Consider the following 21,112-nt stretch of genomic DNA (forward strand, 5'->3'; position numbering starts at 1 on the left):
CTTCACACAAAGGGGTGTCTGTGTAATATTAAAAAATAACAGATGAAAAAACAGTCGAATTTGTACATGCTATTTCACGCCTAATATTTAACTTTTATTACTAAATGGTAAAATGAACGCAAAATAATTCAAAAGACACAGGCCACTCTAATACAAGAACAGACCCCCCCCCCTTGTAAATGCACATTTGGTCCGCGCTTTTCAACTGCCTTTTTTTTCCCACCAAAGCCGCGCGCAGATGGTGCAGGGACAGAGTCTCCACTCTTTCACGTATGCGCCACTCCGCCCCCTTTTCCCCGCCTTAGATTCAACTCCCGCCGCCATTGCCCACTATGGTGCCCCCTAGCGACTGGGAGGGCTGCTCGCTCTTTATCTCTGTGCTGTTGCCGGAGCTTCGTGTCTGCAGGAGCCGCCATATTGTCAGCCAAGGGACGCTGAGAGGTAACACTGAGGAAAAAATGAATAAAATAAGGAGGGGAAATGCGGATATGTGAATATTTCTAGACGCAGCGTATGATTCACCAACCTCAGATCTCTGTGTCTTTTGTTTTTGTCTTTGGAATACGGACGAGAGTGCGAGAAATTTAAGCGGAAACGGCTTTTGTTTTAGGAAATCCAAAGAGGGGTGGTGTGTGAGGTCTGTGCATCTCTCGATTATCTTTATTAAAAATAATATTGGTACATATCATTTGAGGGTTTTGTTGTTCTCAAAAGTATAACCTTCGTGTAATGTTAACAAGAAAATTGAATTTATTTGGTGTACAGAGTAAAGAGAAAGGGTTAGACAAGCCGGTTAATTAAACTGAGTTGTTTTTTTTTTAGATATGGTTGAAACGACGGTTGGCTTCAATTATTTGTGGAATTGTTTTCCGTGGGTATTGGAAGTTGGACGTCCTTAAGACCTCAGTTTGTTCATATGAATGTATATATATTTGTATTATGCTGATATTCTCTGAAATTGTGAAGTAAATCGCAGCATTGGCACCCCCCTCCCCAGTCCTTCCAAAGAGGAGGGGGGGCGGTGGGGGATGACAGGGATCTAAAATGTAGAACATCGTGTAGCGGTGGATCGTCGACATCTGCTCTCGGGCCGGTGGCTATTTAGATTGTATTTGTTTATAGGAACGGTCCTATAAATTGATTGATACTAATATAAGACTTGCAAGGCCGTATGCCTCGGAACACCCCCGCCGCCGCCGCCACCACCACCACCCTCATCATCCTCATCATCACCATCACAGCCTGGGCTAGCATAGACACCATTTTACGAGCCCACCTTTAAACTGGATGGCATTGCACCCTTGCCATCATTGTACCTCTGTGTGTGTGTGTGGTTATATAGGAGAAATAAAATTAAATTGTACATCCTTCCTACGTACATCAAGCCGGCAGCACTGGGAAATACTGGTGTACTTTGCCGCATGGCATACGATGATCTGCTTGGTTGTTTTTCCACGTTTTCTTTCACGCCTCACGATGGTTATTCCTTGCCCTACGATACCCATCAACCTCCTCTTATCCCATTATTAAACAGTAATGTCCCATTCATTATTTAAGAAAGCATTTGAAATGGTTTATTTTGTCATTATTTCGCAACTCCCTTCCCTCCCCTTATCCCCGCACCCCGCGTTGTCCCCGTTATTCTAAGCGGTAAATCTCTCAGGAAAGGCCGAGGCTCACGGCGTGGCCTTGATATCTAAAGAGAGATGGGAGTGGAGTAGAGAGGCTGGATATACGGCTGTAATAGTTACGTTTGTGTGTAATCATTTAGCTTTAATTTTAATATGTCGGGAAAACAATTATAATTATAATATCAATCTAATCGTTAAAGTGCCGTTTGGAATTGTTCATTATCTGCTTGTGCCCGGATAACGGATCCTACGGCAATGATGCGTATTTTTACATGGTCATGTTGCGCTCTGCTGTAATAAATACAGTGATTTAAAAAAAAAAAAAAAAAAAGTATATTTTGTGAGGTATGGTTAAGCTGCTGGCACGTGCAACTTTTTTTGTATTTTATATTTTAAACTTGAACTCGGAACGTGTTTTTGGTGGCTTTTGTGTAAAACTATACTGTGTGTTAGGTGAGAAGTCTGGCTAGCCTGCAGTGTTACTGCAGTTTGGAATTAAGATAAATTAATTGGAAAACCTCCTCTGATAATCAATATCCGGTTACATCTAAACGTTTGTGAGTTTTAAAATAGCAAAATTTTACATTTATATAAAATTAGTTATACCTGTACACATTTACATTTACTTCCTTCATAAATCGTTTAAGCGGAGACGGGGAAGAATCAATCGCTTTATAGTGGCTTGATAACCTGGAACTTGGGTGAATTAAATATACAGAACAATGTTATTGAAAGACAATATAAAGATAAAATTTGGACCATAAGCAAACCAGGAATTTTAACAGGTGGTAAGCTGACTTTTTTTTGGTTTAATTGTTGTTTCCTCCTATAGTTTATTGACAGTGGTAAGTGTGGCATAGTGTTTAAGACTTTGGACTTTACACCCCTTAGGTTGTGGGTTCAAATCTTGCTACTGACATTGTGTGACCACGACCAGGTAATTTCGCCTGCCTGTGCGGTAATTGGAAAGCCTGTTGTATCTCAAATGTTGTAAGTTGTCTTGGATAAGGGCAAAATAAGTAATAATACTAACTTCATTCCAGTGATGTGCTTCACCAAATGCATTTCCAGCTGTAAGCCTCTAATAATCAATATGTCCTCCAAGGTAGGGATCATGCTCTATGGGAGTGTAAGTTTAAGTGCATTTAAAATAAATTGGGTGAAAGTATTTCTGTAATGGTTAGCATTTGACATTTTGAGTTAGTTGAATGATATAGGCATTCTTGTCTTTATTTGCATAGTCAACATCATAAAGAAGTATGTAACTTTTATTTTAGTTTGCTGGCCAATATAGCTTTGGAGTTTCTTGGTACTTGGCGTATGTGCTCTTTTTTTATGGTTCAGTTATCCCTAATTTTTCATTGGCTGTTGATGGTCATTCTTCTTGGTAGACGAAGAGCCTGATTATTGTTGTTAGTTACAATACTTTTTTCATTTTATAATTCTCTTCTGCCTATTGTCATGAATACTAATTTTGTATTTTTTTTCATTGGTTTTGTAAATTTTAAATACTGCTCCAGTGGAGGCTGGCAGGCAAGAAGCAGCATCCATTCCTTTTCATGTTGATTTACTTCCTTATAAAGATTTGTTCCATAATTGGCTTTGTTCAGGCCCTGAAATACGTCTGCGGACGGTTCTATAAAAGTATATTTCATGAAGTGTGCCCAAATTTCACTAAATCACTGTTCGTGATTTCTGTTGTAATTCTTTAATTTACATAAATATAGATTTATATTCTAAGAAGTTTGGATGTGTCATGTGGGCAGAACAATAAAATTAACAGTTTAGTTTTAGCTGGTAGTTTAGAGGAAAAAAAAGCGGCATTGCAGGTTATTCCAATTCAGCAAAAGGCCTTTGCATCACCATTTACGATTTTGATTAAACTTGTCATATGAATGACACTTATTTTCAGAGCTCAGAAATATTTAAAAAAAGTCTGTTTGATATAGACACTTAACTTTTTTTCTTTTAAGTTTTTTTTTCTTGTATTTTTTGGTTGGCTGTTCAAATTAATTTTTCTAAAGATCCAAATCTAACAAGTATATTGCTGCTTTTTATCTTTATATAGTATATAAAAAAAGAATGATCAGACAGATATGACCAAATAGACAAACATGAGCACCAGCATCATGTTTCCAGGGCAGAATCTTTGTAAATTTGTCTGACATGGTGTCAAGGAAGAGGAATAAAAAATTGTAACTTGCATATAACATAGTAATCATTGCTGTATTTGTACTTAGCCTGTGGATGTGAGAGAAGTAGTGTTGGATTGGTACAAAAATTTAGAGTTTTGACCGATAATTGATACCTGCTTTCGGATCTCGGTACCAAAATGATACCAAAGCCAATAACTGATAACTTCTTCCCGTTTCATATGATACCTGCTTAGGACCTCGGTACTAAAAGGATACCAAAGCACATAACTAATAACTTCTTTCTGTCCGTCTCACAGCTGCTTCATTCCTCCCAGTCTGCAAACACACGTTCTCCCCTGCTATGCTGCACTTGCAACTCTGTGTTTATAAATACTGTCCAACTAAGCTGAAGTGATTCATAATTGCGGCCATGAACTATAGGAAAACAATAGGGTCATAATATTCGAGAAATTGCCAAATGCAGCCATGGTAATAAATCTTTAATTGCTACTATTATTTCACAGGGTTTCATATGTTTTCCTGCACTTGGAGGGCACTTTAAGTTTTGGCCCATGGCCTGCATTACCTTTCTTACTCCAGTGGTTCTCAAACTTTGTCCAGTGACCCAGTATTGACTTTTCAGATTTGTAGACAACCCACTAGCAGAAATCGCAAGCTGTCTCTTTGGTGAAACGAGCGTGATTGGGGGTGTCTCACTTGGTGAAACAAGCTTATTTAGAAATGGTGAAACATGTCGATCATTTAGGCAACATGTGATCCATGGGCAGCTTGACCCAGTGGTTGAGAGACACTATCTTATTCTGAAATTGTATGTGTGGTCATCAAGACTTGGAGATCAGTTTGTGATACTCCATACCAACAGTTAAAGTATGCATACCGATGCCCCACACCTTACACACAGAGCCTCGATTTCAATGACCTGTACACTTTCTGACCAGAATACAGGCAAATGGCCAATTCCAAATGGAGCTTTAAGTCTGCGCATGACTGTATATATATATTCTAAGAATGGGGGTGGTTGTTTGGTCTCCCATTGTAATTCGAACCTGATATAGATACATTACACTGAAGATCGGGCAGGGGTTGGTCTCCTTGGAATTTTGATCATGCCAATAAACCACTGAGTGCAAGGTGCTTGAAAACCATTTATGTCTGGTGCTGTACCATTTTAAAATTTTGGGTTTTTCTGCACTTTTCTGTAGTATTGAAAGAGTATCGTGCAACCCTAGAGAGGAGTATTGACTGCTGTTAGAGAAAGATCTGGAGTGTTTTAATATAAATCGGTTGTTTTGACATGTTTGGATTGTTACTTAGGGAGTTAGACTACCTCTGTCAGTGTCCGTCTGCAAGAGTTTTCCAGGAAAAATGTGCACATGGTCTGTCAGAATACACCAAGAATTTGGGCTGTATTTCTAGTCCAAAATGGTTATTAAGTCCACCACTTTTTTTTTTCTTTTTATTGGCTTTCTGTGTCAGTACTATAATCCATTTCAAGTGCAATTTACATTCAAGTTGCATATGTCCAGATCGGTTTTAGTACCACATATGAAAGTGGCTTGAATCTGATTTAAAAAGGTTTGATTTGTATGTTCACCATTTTTTTTTCCCCCCACAGCTGTTTTTACTGTTTTTTTAATTAAATCAGTTGTACACACGATAATGTCTAACTTTTTATATGTGAATGTAATGCTACGGTATTTGGAAGCGCAAAGTACTTAATGTGTTGTTAACTGGTATTTATTCCAAAAGAGCAAGCACAGTGAAGGTTATCTTGTTTTATTGGAACGCGCTCCAGCTTTTAAGGTAAATGGAATTCAACAATAGTGTGTTTGTTTTTCATTTTGTGTGTACAAGCCTAGCAAGTTAGTCTTTGTATAAAAGTTGCATGGCTGAAAAGTGGTGAATGACTTTATTTTGTGCTTTTTAAAACTATTAAAAGTTGCTAAAAGTTTTTAGGTAGCTATTTCTTGTTCAGTGTGGTTTATTAAAAGGCTTTTTAGTATATGAGGAGCATCCTAGTTTACTGCAGGGAGTTCAATAGATCTATCTTCAATAGATTAGTAATTTTATTTGACACCTTTTAAAGGCCGATCTTCATTTTAAGATGTGTCAGATTGTTTGTCCACAAATGTAATATCATATATAAATGTCTACGCATGGAAGTGTGTGTGTGTGTCTCTGTCCAGCCCAGAAGTGATCCGAGGAAACGGACACTTGCTTAGCCGCTAATGCACAAGCAATGCTAGCACATCAGCTAAACGAAACCACCTAGCAGAGAGATACCCAGAGTAGTTCCTTTCAATTACATTTCAATTTTTTTTTCCCCCTGACGATTTCAATAGTTTCTTGGACCCCGGGCTTTTTATGGCACAGGCTTACACAGCTAGTATTTTGTTTCTTGTTGCGAGATTCTTATTGTTAATTTTCAGGAAGCAGCCAGGTTTAATAGTACATGTTGAATTATCCTTGTCGTACTATCTGCTAATTTCAAAATACCTCAAATACTGTGGTTTTTTTTTTCAATACTTGTACACTGATAATGCTGCCTCCAGTCTACATTGGGCAGTTTTTATTGTCAATAATCATTGATGTTTTTGTTTCTTTTGTTCATCTTTCTTTATTTCTTATTAAAGCAAAGTGTTTAAAACCTAGATCAGCACTGAATCTGGTTTAAAAAAAATGCTAGAGTGACTAGATTGCCTTTATATTCTGTATTTTTCTTTTAATTTTAAGAATGATTTGTTTTACAAATTACTCCCATCAGCACTTTAAAACAGCCAGTCTGTCTATTTAATGAACGTCAAAGGACTTAGTGTAATGTTATTGACTATTTATATGTGAAGTATTTTGGGTCCAATAGATAACTTTTTACAAATGGTAAAGTTGCTGCAGAAGAAATCTGAGTGGCAAGTTCTTGTTCCAACAGTGTGTGCTTTAGGCCAAAAGGGTCCTTTTTTTTGTCATCTTGAATGAAGTGCTTTTTTTGCCCCCAAAGGGGCAACGTACAAAGGGGCAAATACAAAGCCGGTAGAGCTATAACATGATATCATTTTGTGCATGTAGAGCAGGCAGTGGTAATCATTGCATGAAGTTCTGTAGCCAAAAGGAAAAAATAATCATCATAAAATATTGAGAGGAAATAAGAAGCATCACAGAATGTTTTTGGTTGGTTTATATTAAACTTATGTATTGCTTTGGTGATAAGTGCTGCAACTATTGATTATTTTGGTAGTCGACTAATCGTTCAATTTTTTTTGATTAGTCACGATTATTTGATGCCTGCGACCTGTGGCTGCACATCCTGTTCTAGGCTCCAGTGCATGTCTTACCTCATCTGCTCACGTCTGTCATCCTGTGAATGTCACCCTGATGTCTCTGCATTAACACGATTTAAAATTAATAATGATCAAATTAAAATAACAACCAGTTAAATATATGAATTTGAAAATAGTCAGATGTTTAATATTAGTGTGACCATCACAAAAAAAGAAATACATTAAACAATACAAACTAAAGTGCACATAGTCTTTAATCAAAAAAAGTGCATTTAACTTGACCAAAAATGGCCACTGGTGTGTCTTAAAGTCCAAAACTTTAAATAAAGCTTCAATTCAAATAAAATAAAACAATGTGCAGTTTATAAAAGATTCGGTTCATATAGTCCTGATTGCAGTGCAGGAGCGTGATGTTTTAATCATCACACTCTGAAGGAAAGTGTTGTTGTTTATCACACCATGTACTTATTATGCCAAAATAAAAAAGACTAAAATATGTAACAAGCTAATTACTGATATACTCCAAAACACAAGACACCTAACGTTAGAGATGGTTTACTATTCATATGAACTCAGATATTTATACAAAAAAAGAAGAAGAAAAAAACTAGGACAGCTCAGCTACTCCTAGTCACTTGTTTACTATAGCTCCAAACACGTTAGCAAACATAACTGAAATTATATTCACTTAACCCTTAAACTGCCGGAACCGGCTATAGTCGGTTCCCAATGCAATTTGCCAGCACGCCAGAGCCAAGTATATTCGGAAAAGTACATTCGTTGAATGCCACAACCGGCTACAGTAGGTTTCCAGTGCAGTTTTAAAGCACACCAAAGCAGAGTACTGTATATGCGGTGACGTACATTCATTGAACTCCGCAACCGGCTAAAGTTGTTTCTCAGTGCAATTTGCCAGCATGCCAGAGCAGAGTATATTTGGCGATGCATATTCATTGAATGCTGCAATCGGCTATAGTCTCAGTGCAATTTGCCAGCGCACGGGGCGAGTATATTCGGCGACGCACATTCATTGAACCCCCACAACCAGCTATATTTGCTTCACAGAGCGATTTGCCAGCACGCTGGAGCTGATCAGTCAGTGCTCTGTATTCGTTGAGCAGCCAGCTCACAACCACTGCCAGCCCCAGCAGAACTGCAGCACCACTGTCTCTGGGATTCATCCGCTGCACTAGACGAGCCTGCAGTCATCAGCATTTACCTCTGTGTGTTTGCGTGCAGCCAGTTCAATTTCATCAATGGCTTCAGTTGCACCTTGAGCATATAATAATAGATTGTTGCTAGGGGTGGGCGGTATGACCAAAATTCTATATCATGGTATTTTTCTAAATTATCCCGGTTTCACAGTATTTGACGGTATTTTTTTCCCCATGCATGAGTGGATGTTAAACACATTTTCCACTGCAATTACTAGCTAAGAATAACCTATTCCACTGTCAAGAGCATTGTACATTGTACAAAAAAAACATTTTAATGTGCACACAAGTATTAATACAGGTTTGCATTGCCCCATAAAGTGATAGTTTTCAAGGGGGTGGCACTAATGAAGAGAAGGAAATCACATTGCATGACAGATGCAGTCAAAATATAGAACCTTTTTATTTAACAAATTTTGCAAAAACTTCAATTATAATTTTGACAACATATTTTCAACCTTCCAAAGAGGTATTTAGACTTAGGAAAATATCTAGACGTGCTTGTCAAAAGTTGTATTGCACTGAACATGTCTTAGAAAAGGAATAAAAAAAAATTTTTTGTAAAACAATTACACTTTCTGTCAATGTTAACAATCTCTGTCCACTGACACGTTAAAGTGACTTTTTAAACAACTTTACCATCATTAAACTGCATAATATTTAATAAATAATAACAATAAAATAAATAATTGTATTATTACTGATAGTTGCACTATTACTTCAAGGCTTCAAAAGCCCAGGTGCATTACACAGTATTCACCAAATTAAAATAAAACAAAACAAGTGCAATCTTGGTGATGACATCTTTACCAACTTAATTATCATTTAGGCAAACTGCATTAATATGGACCTTGCTTCAAGCTAAGATATATACATAAATAATACAACTGCAACTTGCATTTATAATTGTATTTGTGGTATAGCCCTACGGAATCGTATTAGGGCCACTGAAGAAAAAAAAAATACGGACACAGGGATGAAAAAAAAAAAAACTATGCGTCGAGAATAAAGTCGACATTTCCACTTTATTCTCGCCGTTTATGTCGAGATTAAAGTCGACATTTCCACTCTATTCTCATAGTTTTACTTCATAATTAAAGTAGAATGTCGTAAACTAAACTTCATCCTAAAATCATTAATTTACTAGATTTTCTCAAACCCCGTCATAAGTTAATGTAGCACATTAAATGCTTTGTGTTGTGTTCCCCGACCCAGTTGTTAATCACTACGCTCCTTAAACTGACTTCCTCCGCACTAATAGACAGCGATCACCATACAGAATCCATTCACTGTATGATATTCCTGCTCTCTGAAAATTTAGAATTTATATCAAGTATTTATCTTGGCATTCTAAATGTTCAGAGAGCATGAATATCATGTGAATGGATTCTGTGCGGCAATCGCTGCCGTTGCCTCCTCTTAGTGCAGAGGAGGTCAGTTTAAGAAGCTTGGGGAACACTTAACACAAAGCATTTAATGTGCTATATAACTTATGACGGAGTTTGAGAAAATCTAGTAAATTAAATATTCATTTTACGATGAAGTTTAGTTTACGATGTTCTACTTTAATGGCAAAGTACGAGAATAAAATCAACATGTCGTCACAATATTACACAGTACCCAGGTACATTACACTGTATTGAAAAATAAAACAAGTACAACTTGGCTTGCAGTATTATCCAGTAGTATAGAAACAGTATTTACACATCTGACCTTTTAAAACTAAAGCATCTCCAGGCGACAAGACGTGACTGCTTTTTTTCGGCTCTCTGTCCATTTTCACTGCGCGGCATACCTATGCTACCGCCCACTATTTGGTGGTATAGCAGTGAAAAAGAGCCCTAGTGCAACAAATCTGTGTTTAGTGGTGTAGCAGTGAAAAAGGTCCCCACTTGAACAGTTTCCCGCTGCGCCATGTTCCGAACGTCGTTTAGGCAATTTAAACCGGTGTTGCGGTATAAGAAAAATCCATATCATAAAAAAAAATAAAAAACGGTTTTCGGTATGAACCGGTATACCGCCCAGCACTAATTGTTGCAGTAGTTTTTTTTTTTTTTTTTTTAAATAGTTCTTACAGTTAATTTGCAGTGTGTAAAGTGATCAGTGTTGCAGTAATTGTGATGCTCTTTGCATGAAAAAAAAAATACGTGTTCCATTAAAACTTCACATTTTCTTTGTGAATTGTGACGTTTACTTAAAGTATTTGGCATCCAGGGGTGCATTAACCACCAAGTATATGTCGGTTTAAGGGTTAAATATCATTGTCGAAACCTCGATATACACATAATATTACAAATGTCAACATTAAAACATGATGCTAACTTTCCTTGCTAAAACTTACCTCTCCAGGATGTTTGCATTTCAGATGCTCATGCATCGCGGTGGTGCTGCCATAAAAAGAGAGCTCCATTTTACATAATCTGCATTCAACTTTTTTTTTCTTTTTCGGTGAAGTGCTCCCACACTTTAGAAAGTTTCTGTCTCAGTTTTTTCTATCTCCTTCCCCCTCCTCTATACAACTCGCCATTGCATCCAAGTTTATTTTCCTTTACATTCATGTAGTGCATTGCAGTTACAAAAACCAATGTGGTACTTTGTGACTGGAGCCTCTATTGAAGGTTCTGTTTGACACATCGACAATAAAAAATCCGCGTGATGCAAACTGTTTGACCTGTTCTTGTTTCACAATATAGAAAACTAGCAGAATAAATCTCTGTGAAGGAGAGAAGTGACTTTACAGGATGGTTGAGGGATTTGCTAATGCCCAAGTCACCTTGTAATGCTGATCTGAATTCACTAGGATATTGAGCAGCCGGTGAGGTTCATCTCCCACTGTGTACCTATAGTCGTTGGGATAGATGGATGATCTTCTTCTTCTTTTGGCTGCTCCCGTTAGGGGTCACTACAGCGGATCACCTTTTTCCATATCTTCCTGTCCTCTGTATCTTGCTCTGTTACACCCATCACCTGCATGTCCTCTCTTACCACATCCATAAACCTTCGCTTAGACATTCCTCTTTTCCTCTTCCCTGGCAGCTCTAGTTTTTTCAAATTGTGGTTTATATGGCAATATTTTGAATAATGTAAGCATTTTCCAACTTATATTGCAGATTGTTATTGATTTAAGCATAAATAGTTTTTCGGTCTCTGACAGTGTGTAAATAATTTTGGTATATGTTTATGGTAAGAAAAGGCATTTGTGACACAATCATATCTTGCCTTATGACATCAGACCACCCCAAAAATCATAATTGTACCCATTGGCTAACATGGCTCCCTACTGTACCTTAATTGTCAATATTTTGTTGAATTTTGCCTTTGCTGTTTGTTAAACTTTTGTTTGTTTTTTCTAGATATTTGATGTTGTCATTTACAAGTCAAAAAGGCACTGGAATTTGTACTTTTTGTATTTTAACGAGTCTTCAAAGTCTTTATAATTTGCTTTGGAGCTTGATAAATACATTCATATAGGAGCCATTGTTAAAGAATACCTGCAGATGCTAATGGAAATTTTAATTTTCAATTATTTGATCATTAGTAAACAACACTTAAGTGACCAGAGCATCTTGAGGTAAATAAGATAAAAAAATCTAGTCATGCTCAGGGCTTGAATTTCATTTTGGGAGTGATGTCCCACATATAGTCTGAAGAGCATACAGTAACTTAACATGCATTTCTCTGAAAGTAAATCTTTACTGCTCTGTGTAGTACACTTCACCCATGCAGTGCCAGCTGCAGATTTAGCTAGTAAAAATCGAAACCCATTTCAAACAAAAAAAGCTCTTATCTTTCAATGGCCAAACATTTATGTGGAGCAGCTCAGTTGGGCTGCTAAAACAGATTAATTTAACATTGTCTGATAGCATTGGGTGGAAATGATCCGTAGAGGCTCTTATTAGTACCCTGTGGCGGAATGAGCCTGTGGCTAAAAGTGCTCCAGGAGGGGATGGAGGAGATTTTTCAGGATGGAATCCAATTTTGCCACCATCCTTTCTTCCCCAACAGCTTCCACTGTGTTCAGGGTTTGCTTTGTGATGGAGCAGGTATTTCTGATAAGTTTGTTCAGGCATTGTGCATCTGTTTAGTCCAAGTTGTTTCCCCAGAAGACTACAACGTAGAACACACTGGCTACTATGGACTGATAGAGCTTACAGCAGTTTGTTGTATAAATTAAAAGACCAAAATCTCCTTGGGAAGTACAGTGTGCATATTAAAATGTTAAGAAATCTTGTAAATCTTGCTTAAGTACTAGTCTGTCCAGTTTTGATTACAAAATGCATAATGGTCTGCAGCAACAGATTCTAAAGATACAACAGAATTTATTGAATCCATAAACTAATGTCAATTCACAAGGGATAGCAAATTATTCAGTAGTAATTTAAAAGGCCTAGCTTTGAATATAGGTTACAAAGTAGTATTGTTTGGTCTTCACTATGTAAGTACATAGTGTCTTGATCAATAAAGATATTTTAATCTATATCTGTCTGGGAAGAATCATTTCAGAAAATTCATCACACGTGCTAACCATTAAAAAAAAATGTTTTATGTTTCCCAGTGTAATGTAATCTTTTAGCAAGGGTAACATAGATGTCTGGGGGTTTTGGGTTGGTGGTCCCCCTTGAAAATTTTTGTTTTTGATTAGATGACCATTTTCATTATATTTTGGTGAGTTCATTTTTTTTTTTTTTTTTTTTTTTTAAATGTGAATGTTATTAAATGACTGTGTAATGCTAGTATTGGCATATACCACTGAAAATTGATCTTTCCTAATTTTAACAAGATGAAGAATACACAAACTAATAAAAAATAGCACATAATAACCACAGAAAGGAATTTTCATTTAAAAATACTTTCTTTGAATCAAGATGAAATAATTAAAATGACTCAACCAGGGGCAAAGCAATTGGTTGTCCTCTGCAGGATCAAGATTACAGCATAATATACTCATTGCTAGTGCTGGGCGGTATACCGGTTCATACCGAAAGCCGTCTATTTTTGTTATGATATGGATTTTTCTTATACTGCAACACCGGTTTAAATTGCCTAAACAACATTCGGAACGTGGCGCAGCAGAAAACTGTTTAAGGGGGACCTTTTTCACCGCTAAACACTTGCAGCGGAGTACATGTGTTAGTGGAAGTGTTGTGCGGGAGCTCTTTTTCACTGCTACACTGCTAAACAAGCATACAATGGAGTACATGCGTTACTGGAGGTATTGTGAGGTGAAAATAGATGGAGAACATTCTGAAACTGATGCTGTAGCAGACGATAAAGTTGAACATGATGACACAGAAGAACGTTCGCTGGAAAAAGGAGTAACGTCTGTTGTCTGGAGATACTTTAGATTTAAAAGGTTGGATGTGGACCATTATGTTCAAATGTGTGAATACTGTTTCTATACTACTGGATAATGCTGCAAGCCAAGTTGTACTTGTTCTATTTTTTTCAATACTGTATAATGTTACCTGGGTACTGTGTAATAGTGTGACAACATGTTGACTTTATTCTCAACATTTCCACTTTATTCTTGTCATAAGCGTCGAGATTAAAGTCGACATTTCTACTTTTGTCACTGTTTGTTGAGATTAAAGTTGACATGTTGACTTTATTCTCGTCATTTCTTACTAAAGTAGAACATCGTAAACTAAACTTCATCTTAAAATGAATAATCTAGTAAAAGAAATTTCTCAAACCCCAGCATAAGTTATGTTGCACATTAAATGCTTTGTGTTAAGTGTTCCCTGAGCCATGTTAATCACTACATGCTTCTTAAACTGACTTCCTCTTGCACTAAGAGGAGGTGCTGGCAGCACACAGAATACATTAATTTCAGGATATTCCTGTTCCCTAAACATTTAGAATGCTAAGATAAATACTTGATATAATTTTCATGATGAAATGCATTAAAGCATGAATTAATTATCTGGGGGCATGGTGGCGTGGAGGTTGCACTGCTGCCTTGCAGCAATGGAGTCCCGGGTATTCCCTGCTTTGAATTTGCATGTTTTTCTGGTGGGTTTACTTGGCGTGCTTCAGTTTCCTTTCAGAGTCATGTAGGATGGAGGGTTTTGTTATGCTGTATTGACCCTGCTAGCGTGTGTATTGCTCGTATTCACCCTGCAATGTGCTGGTGCCACATTCAGGATTTCCTCCTGCCTCGCACACAATGCTTGCTGGGATGGGCGCAACCATGAATGGACGGCATAATTAAACATGTATAACAAAGATTTATTTTAAAAGTTCTGAACACTCCGTGGTCTAAGTTTATAACTAGTTTTAGTTTCACAAGGATGTTTATCAGGTGGCGATTGGTTATGTGGAGGAAGAAAAAGGAAGGATAGGAACTGGGGGTTTGGTACGTCAGACAGAGACAGCACGCATACAATAAAGAAAGCCCGGTCAGAAGAACATCCATTGAATTCTGTGTTTGTGTCTTTGACCACCAGATCACGAACCCAACATTTACACAATATTTAAGTTAAACCTGTGCGATACCCATTCATACATCCAGTTTTTTTGGAACCTCATCACACCTGCCATAAAGTTCTCTACACTGAACGTACATCTGGTGTCCTCTTACTGCGAGGGAGCAGCACTACCGTGCATGTTTAATACCTGTTTTAATGCATTTCATCATGAAAAATTATCTTGGCATTCTACATTTTCAGAGAGCAGGAATATCATGAAGTGAATGTAATCTGCAGCGATCGCTGCCTCTTAGTGCAAGAGGAAGTCAGTTTAAGAAGAGCATAGCGATTAACAACTGGGTCTGGGAACACTTAACACAAAGCATTTGTGTGAATTAAACATTGATTTTAGGATGAAGTTTAGTTTACGACATTCTACTTTAATGACGAAATAAACTACGAGAATAAAGTGGAAATGTCAACTTTAATCTCGACATATAGTTTTTGTTTTTTTTTTCTTTACTGTAGCCCTAATACGATTCTGTAGGGCTATACCACAAATAGCATTATAAATGCAAGTAGCAGTCTTCTTATGTACAGTGGAACCTCGGTTCATGACCATAATTCGTTCCAAAACTCTGGTCGTAAACTGAGTTGGTCGTGAACTGAAGCAATTTCTCCCATAGGATTGTATGTAAATACAATTAATCCGTTCCAGACCGTATGAACTGTATGTAAATATATATATATATTTTAGTTTTTAAGCACAAATATAGTTAATTATACCATAGAATGCACAACGTAATGGTAAACTAAATGTAAAAACATTGAATAACACTGAGAAAACCTTGAACAACACAGAAAACTAACACTGCAATAGTTCGCGCTATAGTGCTAGGAACCGCTCGCTAAAAACACTTTTTTTAATGAGTTTTAAGCACAGGGGAAAAAATGAACATTTGAAAAATAAGTAATTTAATAAACCACCAAGAAAAGTAACATTGCAACAATGCAGGCTACGAACCAATCACTGTAAATAGAACTGAAAAGAAAAACAAACCTTCTTTACCTTATGAGTCCCTCCCTCGCTCTCTCCCGCCTGTGTGTGTGTGTGCGTCTCTGCCTGTGTGTCTCTCTCTAGGCTTGTGTGTGCACGCCTCTCTCTCCCCCGCCTGTGTGTGTGTGCCTGCATCTCTCTTTTGCAGCCTGGAGCGCCTGTGTGTGTGTCTCTCTAGCGGGCTCCTGTGTGTGTGCGCGCCTCTCTCTCCCCTCCCCCGCCTGTGTGTGCGTGCGTGTGTGCCTCTCTCTTTGGCAAGCCTGGAGCGCCTGTGTGTGTTGTCACGCTTGGGTCACAGATTTGCACAGAGACACAGGAGGTTGTAGAAAAAAAGGAACTTTATTCAAAGCACTGCAAACAAACATTTGTCTCTTTTCAACAGTTTAAACGTGCTCCATGTCAGAGATGACAGCTCCGCCAGGAGCGGAGATTGTCTGAGATAGAAAGAAGGAGTAGCAAGCAACCAATTTAACAAACTGAAAGAAGCCTGTGCAGGCTTTTTAAGAAGGCGGAGCACCGCGTGAGAGGCATATTACGCGACAGAGCCGGCCAGAAGGGAAAGGAGGAATGTGAAGGTAGTCTGTCCATGTTTCTTAGGGGTTTTCCCAGAGGCGTCTGTATTCTCTGGGGGTGCGATCAGCTTCGCAGCTCACAGTGTGTCTCTCTAGAGCGCTCCTGTGTGTGTGCACGGCTCTCTGTCTCAGGCTGCCTGTGTGTGTTTGCGCCTCTGTCTCTCGCGGTGTGTGTGTCGCTCGCTGCACAGGAAATGCACAGGGAGAGACTGAACATGAACAAACCGAAAGGGAACCTGGATTGTTCGTATACCGAGTGTATGGTCGTAAACCAAGGCAAAAGTTTGAACTTTTTGGTCGTAAACCGAGTTGTACGTGTACCGAGACGTTCGTGAGCCGAGGTTCCACTGTATATAGCTTAGCTTGAAGCAAGATCCATATTAAGGCAATTTGCCTTAATGATGGTTCAGTTGATAAAGATGTTATCACCAAGTTGCACTTGTTTTATTTTAATTTGGTGAATACTGTGTAATGCACCTGGGCTTGAAGTCTTGGAAGTAATAGTATTATTACTGGAAGTTGCACTATTTATTTTATTATTAATTAGTTTAAATATTATGCAGTTTAATGATGGTAAAGTTATTTAAAAAGTCACTTTAACATGTCAGTGGAGAGAGATTAACATTAACAAAGTGTAGTTGGTTTACAATAAAAATATTTACTATTCCTTTTCTAAGACATGTTCTGTGCAATACAACTTTTGACAAGCACCTCTGGATATTTTACTAAGTCTAAATGCCTCTTTGGATGGTTGAAAATAAGTTGTGAAAATTTTAGTTTGTTTAGTTTAACTTTGTTCAATAAAAAGGCTCTGTTTTGACTGCATCTGTCATGCAATGTGATTCCTTCTCTTCATTAGTGCCACCCCCTTGAAAACTATCGCATTATGGGGCCATGCAAATCTGTATTAATACTTGTGTGTACATTAAAATGTTTTGTACAATGTACAGTTCTCATGACAGTGGAATAGGTTATTCTTAGCCAGTAATTGCAGTGGAAAATGTGGTTAACATCCACTCATGCATGGGGAAAAATATACCGTTCAATACTGTGAAATGGTATAATTTTGAAAAATACCGTGATATAGAATTTTGGTCATACTGCCCAGCACTACTCATTGCACAATGTTTAGATTCACAACGGGCTTTGATTTGCTGTTTTTGTGCTCTCCTTGTCTGCTGCATCAATGACTCTGAGCCACTGATGTTCTTCTAATCTGAAGACAGGAGTTGAAACTGAACAATTACCCCCATGTTGCAGCTTCTGTCTCGTGAACTTGAGTACTGAAATAACTTCTTCTTTAAACAAAGTCTTGAGACTGTAAATGCTTTCTCTATTCAGTTATAAAGTAACTGTTTTCCTTGGAAACCTGGACTCGCCTTCCATTTACATTTACATTTTTACATTTACATCATTTAGCAGACGCTCTTATCCAGAGCGACTTACAACAGTGCTTAGTAGTCTACGACTGTTCTTCAGTCTTTAAGGCTAGGATTAAATCTACTGTCATTAAACAAGTTACCGCTGACCAAGTTGTACACAAAACGTCTGTCATGCAACTCTGTGACCCAAGCTTGACAATATCTGTACTTTAAGAAAAGCTTTTTTTTTTTTTTTTTTTTTTTTTTTTTTTTTAACTCAAAAATGTTTTATTTGAATATGAGGTGTTAAATGTAACTTTTTTTATAGAAATATAGGTACGAATACAGAATGAAAATGAGACATTAGGTGTAACTTTTTTTTCCCCCCCAGTGCAAAGAGCGCTGTTTCCCAATTTTTTTTTTTTATTTTTGTTCATTGCAAATAAAACTTTGAGAAGCACTATGAAACTCCAACAGTATAATATCTGCACACAACACAACTACCTACGCGGACATTCAGTGGAGCTCTGAAGTGTACCTGTATGATGATATATCTACACTCTTGTCAAGACTGCCTGAGACTGGAAATTTCACAACAGACCATCACATTTGGTCTAACAAGAAAGAGACTGCCTGTTGCAGGGTTCCAGAGACTTGTCAAAATATAGACACAGTATAAAGTATTTTTTTGTTTTGCACTATTATCTTTGGAGGTCATTTCGGGCCGAAAAAACATTAGTTATAGTGAAATTTACATTTCATTAAAACTAAAGTCTTCAAACAAGATGCTGAATGAACATTTTGTCTGGGCCACCAAAATTTTGTTAATTCGGTATTTGCTATAACAGGATTCAACCCGTATATGCGTTTACCATATAAAATTGTGTTGTCAAGTTAAGTGTTTTTTCTATAAATTAAAAAAAAAAATACATATCCACTCCATGAGTGAGTGAGTTGATCAGTTTTCAGAGAGAGGTGTAGAGATTTAAAAAAAATAAATAAATAAAATGAAGTGTGCCGTAAATATGAGGTAGCGCGTTACCTGCTTAGATGATTTTGATAAATGTCTGCATCTGGTTTCATGTTTGATAAACTGAATTTCCGAAAGCTTCCCTAAGGATTTTATTACCCCCTTTAGACTGAGAAGCACTACAAGTGCTGAGATTGTCTGCAGTTACTTTTTAGGTCAGAGGACCTGACAAATTTATAACTGTTCATCACACCTTTTATATAGATAGAAGTGGGAGTATCAGACTTGTAGCCCAGTTGTACTAGCACCTGCTTATACTTATTGAATATGCTAATTAATCCAGTGGATCACAAATTATTATACAGAAGGTGAAAGTAAATTACAGTCTGGATTGGAATTTAGTTTAATGTTGGTATTCTGTATGGCTGTAAGTAACTCAATGAAATCCAGTACTTTTATCTAGCTAAAGATGAGGTTTGAATCAACACAGAGCAAATAAATATATAATATAGCATTAAATCTGTGACATTAGTAAAGCAGCTAATTTGTAAGCAACAATTGTGGTTCTAGGTTATCCATAATAACCAAAATAATACCAGCTATCTTCATTTACCATTAAACTTGTCTATTCTCCCTTTTAAAACAGTTTAAAGGACAACTTTTTTTATCGTTTTTACATTTTATATATCTGCTGAATACATTTTCTGCAGTAGTTTAGTTCCTTTCTCCATCCATTGACTTGCTTAGGTACGTCATGTAATGAGAATATCTGATTCAGAAAATGAGTTGAGTTAATGTCGTAGATAATCTCAGAGCTGAGTTATTCTATTTGTTTTTGATATCATAAGATTGTCCAGTCGTTAAACACCCTTTTTTCTTTATATGTAGTTTTTGAATAGCTTATGTACGCAGCAATCACAATAAAATCTGAGTTTTATAATTTAGGATAATGTAATAAATATTTCACCCATTCCTCAACTGTCCTTGAGTAACTGATTTTGGAAGGGTTGTGAACTTCTGAGTAAGGCAATATAATTGTTTTTTGTTTTTGTGTCTGAATACAGATTAAGATTTTGAGTCACTGGTTTACCATGAAGATAGGCTTAATTAACCAGTTATGAAATGATACACCCATGTTATATGCAAAACTGAACAATTGTCTTTGATTTAAAATGTTAATGCTAAGAGAATTCAACCTGTTGTGTTGCAGTTGGCAAATATGGAAAGGAATACTTTTGTTTAAAATTTATAGCCTCAAGTGTGAGTTGGCATTTGTTTACTTTGAATGTTTACCTTTTGGTTCTGTAGATTGAATTTCTTTCACAGTTGTCTTGCTTGCATTTACTAACAAATCTCCAGAATTCTCTTACCTGCTTTATTATTTATTTTTCCCCCTCCCCAGTGTGGCTTTCATTTTTCTCTCTGGCTTTGGTGATGTAGATGCATTTTCTTGAAAGGGCATGTACTAAGTCTTTTCTTTGGAACATATTACACTAATTACAAATGTGAAATGATATACTGCTTTCTTTCATGGTCTGGAATATTAAATTTCTGTGCCGTTGATGATTAATTGAATACTTCTCTAAAATTTTATTATTCCAGTAGTTTTTTTCACAACTTCCACATCATAACACCAACTATCAAACCAAAGATCTCCAGATATCCACCTTATTGTAAGGTTTTATCTTCTAAGTGTATGAATTGCATTTCAGTGAGTTAGAAACAGACCTGACAAGAATTCAGTTAGTATTGCCTTCAAACCTGTCGATTCCATATCAAATGAAAAGTCAGAACCAACTTGGGTAAGGGAGGAGTACTATATGGAGGAAAATAGGTCAAAATAATAGTCATTATTGGTAACTTTTTCACAGTTTAGATCTTGATGTTGATCTTGGTAGAGAGAACTTTATTTGTCCACGGATGAAATTTTGGCTTTTAATGGAAACTATTTAAATAAATTTAACAAGTTCAGGAAGAAAAATGAAAACTTTGAAATTATTACACCATATTGCCAATATTAATGCTGTACCTTGTCTCCGGATTTCCAGTCCAGTCACCTCAGATTTGAATAAAAATGTGGACTCCAGTGTTGTCTTAGATCAAGTTGTTAAAGTTGGAAACGCTGCCTGCGTCTTCTTCACCAGCAAGTATTATTATAGCCATGGTTAGTAATATAAGAAAAGGAATGTTGGAAAGTATTAGTGTTCTACTAGCAAATTGTCAGTGTAGCGCATTTGTTTTGAGGATAGAAACATAATGGGGTTGAGCAATATAGCAAAAAATACCCTATTAAAATGTATGGACTGGTTACAATTTAAATTTTTAAACCTACAATTCATTTTCAACTACTATTGAGGAACAAAAACCACAATTAAGTAGGTTGACCTGCTTTCTGCAGACTGAAAATACTACTATATCCTTCCTATAAATACAAAACCATATTATTGTCATTTCTTTTTCTTTAAACAA

At 36.9% G+C, this 21,112-nt stretch overlaps 1 protein-coding gene across 2 annotated transcripts in view; it reads left to right on the plus strand.

The window, feature by feature from the left end:
• Positions 1-312: 312 nt before the first annotated feature.
• zgc:86598 (STKc_CK2_alpha domain-containing protein) overlaps positions 313-21,112 on the plus strand; it is a 91,023-nt gene continuing 70,223 nt past the window's right edge. Inside the window, exon 1 of one of the 2 annotated variants that reach the window (XM_028818114.2) lies at positions 313-441. The gene's annotated coding sequence lies outside the window, so the exon portion shown is untranslated. Of the gene's footprint in view, positions 442-490; positions 638-21,112 lie in introns of those variants that run through there. The other variant, XM_028818115.2, reaches the window with a different exon arrangement.

Source organism: Erpetoichthys calabaricus, chromosome 13, assembly GCF_900747795.2.
Source record: "Erpetoichthys calabaricus chromosome 13, fErpCal1.3, whole genome shotgun sequence".
Classification (NCBI taxonomy): Eukaryota; Metazoa; Chordata; class Cladistia; order Polypteriformes; family Polypteridae; genus Erpetoichthys; species Erpetoichthys calabaricus.